Source organism: Marmota monax, unplaced genomic scaffold (assembly GCF_021218885.2).
Source record: "Marmota monax isolate L192 unplaced genomic scaffold, Marmota_monax_Labrador192_F-V1.1 WCK01_AAM20220418_F8-fsc00053, whole genome shotgun sequence".
In the NCBI taxonomy this organism is placed as follows: domain Eukaryota; kingdom Metazoa; phylum Chordata; class Mammalia; order Rodentia; family Sciuridae; genus Marmota; species Marmota monax.
The window spans coordinates 10,787,246-10,789,807 of NW_026693153.1; positions in this window are offsets into that span (position 1 = coordinate 10,787,246).

Consider the following 2,562-nt stretch of genomic DNA (forward strand, 5'->3'; position numbering starts at 1 on the left):
TACTAATTCACAAACACACACACACACATGTATATATATGTACATATATAGTTTAAATCAGGTTGTTTTGTTGTTGGGATATAGGAGTTTTTTATATATTCAAAAAGAGTTTTATGAAGAAATGTTTTATAAAATTTTGAAGACTTTCTCCTTTTCTTTTGCTTTCATTTTTACTATGACATATTGGATTATGGATTTATGAATTTATTGGTTAAAAATATCTGTGAAAAGACAAGTATTTATATTTGTTAACTTAGATGTACACACACACACACACACAAGAGAGAGAGAGAGAGAGAGAGAGAGAGAGAGAGAGAGATTTTACTGCCTCAGTCTAAAGTCATTTGTTATTGTAGAGTCAAATGTCCATCAGCATGAACCAAATGTCTATGACAGCTTAAGAAAGATTTTACTTCCACCTTCTTTAATATTAAAGTCTCATGTTTGCACTGGAATTGATAAATACATCAGAAATATTTATTCCATTTTTAAGTCCAATAGAAGTTCTGTCAGTCACACTTTTAGAGACCAAATTAGTGGTTTTATTTTATAAAATTTCTTTCCAAAGTTATAAGTTTTAAAAAAATCAAAAACTATAGTAGGTCAGCTGAGAATCTAAGAGAGTAGGATGAATTTTATATCAAGTCTATGTCTAATGGAGGACTGTATTGAAGCAGTTCATTGAATAAGCACTTACTGTTGCCAGGTACTAGTCGAGGGTGCTTTCATTTATTAATAGCTACTCATTTTCATATACTTTGGAAATTTTATACAAGTCTGTGTTGTATTATTTCTGTGTACAAGGAATATTTGACTTATAATCCTATCTTCCTTCCTTTGCTACCTCAACATTTAAACCTAGCAGCAATATCCTGATACTACCATTGCATGGGATGAATTTTGGAAGAAAATGAGTTAAACAATGAGGAAGTTTTTTTTTTCTTTTTAGTCTCTGAAAAGATAAATTATGTAGCTCTTTCCATGTGCCAGACATTGTTATACTAGCTCCACATGTTAACTTATTTAATAAGCATAACCAGCCTCTTTATGTTGTAGGTTATGTTTAGCATCATTCAGATGATATTATGTGACTTTACAAGGATACACAGCTAATGAATAATGTAATTCATAGTCCCTGTACTGCATATGCTGGAGTCCATGGAACAAATGTTTCTATGATTCTAGAAGGATCTATAGTTTATGCCCATGGAAGCCCAGCTGATCTTTTCATTATTTCAACTTACTATTTGTATTTGGTAGTGAAATAGAAGGAACAGAGTTTATTTCCTTTCACAAATTGCAATGTGACTCCTTCTACAATAGTTTCTAAATAAAGAAGTAAATATGTTTAGACCATTAACTCATGAAAGGTATCATGGGAATCATGATTATTTCTCTGAATTTTATCAGTGTAGACACAAATGGATTTTTAGACTTCTTTTATTATTCAAGTTGGCAACCTTTAATGATGAAAATAGTGGGTTTTTTTTCACTCTGCACACTGTTTTAACCTTGATCTAAATCACCACCATGTTGACCTTGTATTCATGTTGTAATAACATCCTACTTGTCTCAACACCACCTGACGCCTGCCACAAACTCTTTTTAGACTACATTCATCTTTTCCAAGTAATCCTGACAGGAAGGTATCATTCCTGCTCAAAGCACCACAGTATGTTTGCATGTACTTGGGGTAAGAGTTTGTCCTTTCTTGTTTATCCTGTTTGTCACCCAATATCCCCCACCTGCTTGGCTTTCCTACTGTTCCCTTATGCTTACCAAGCCTGCTGAAAAGTTAGGTCATTTTTCTCCTTGCTCTTTAATTTGTCCAGGTGGCTCTCCAATATCTACATATCTCTTCCTTCTTTTCCCTCTAGTTTAACTATTGCAATGGTGGTGCCTTCTCTGGCTATCTTTGTTTTTAATATGCCTACCTTCCTGACCATAATTTCTATTGCCTTTTTGCTTTATTTTCCTTTAGAAAACATCAGTATCTGATATAATACCTATGTTACTTGTGTATCTTTCTTTCTCATATATAACATCTATTTTGTTCATAGCTGGAGGCTTGACATAGAAAACAAATTTGGCCATGCAGTAAGAGCTCAAAAAACTTTTTGCTGAGTGAGTAAAAAATGAATTGACAGTTAGGCACTGGACTGAACTTGGTTGACAAACTCTAAGACAAAGTATTTCAAAACAAATTGAAAAATATCAGTTCGACATGTTCTGGCCAAAAATTAGACTAATTTTTAAATTCTTGCTTAATTTTATCTTGTGATTGATTAGATATTATACAGATGTTTAAGTCACCTAAGGCCAGAAGAACACATAGGAACTATGAGAGATGCTCACCTCATACCATATATTAGCCTTTGGTCCCTTTCCTGCTTACTAAATCTGAAGAGAGTCTAAATTATAGACACTGCCATTAAGAAATTGAAATATGATCTCTTTTAGTCTATATAAATGTTTTTAAGGTCAGTTAACAGAATGATATGTGAGTAGTTATTTTTTATTTATTTGTTTTACTTAGTTACACATGACAGTACAGTGATCTTG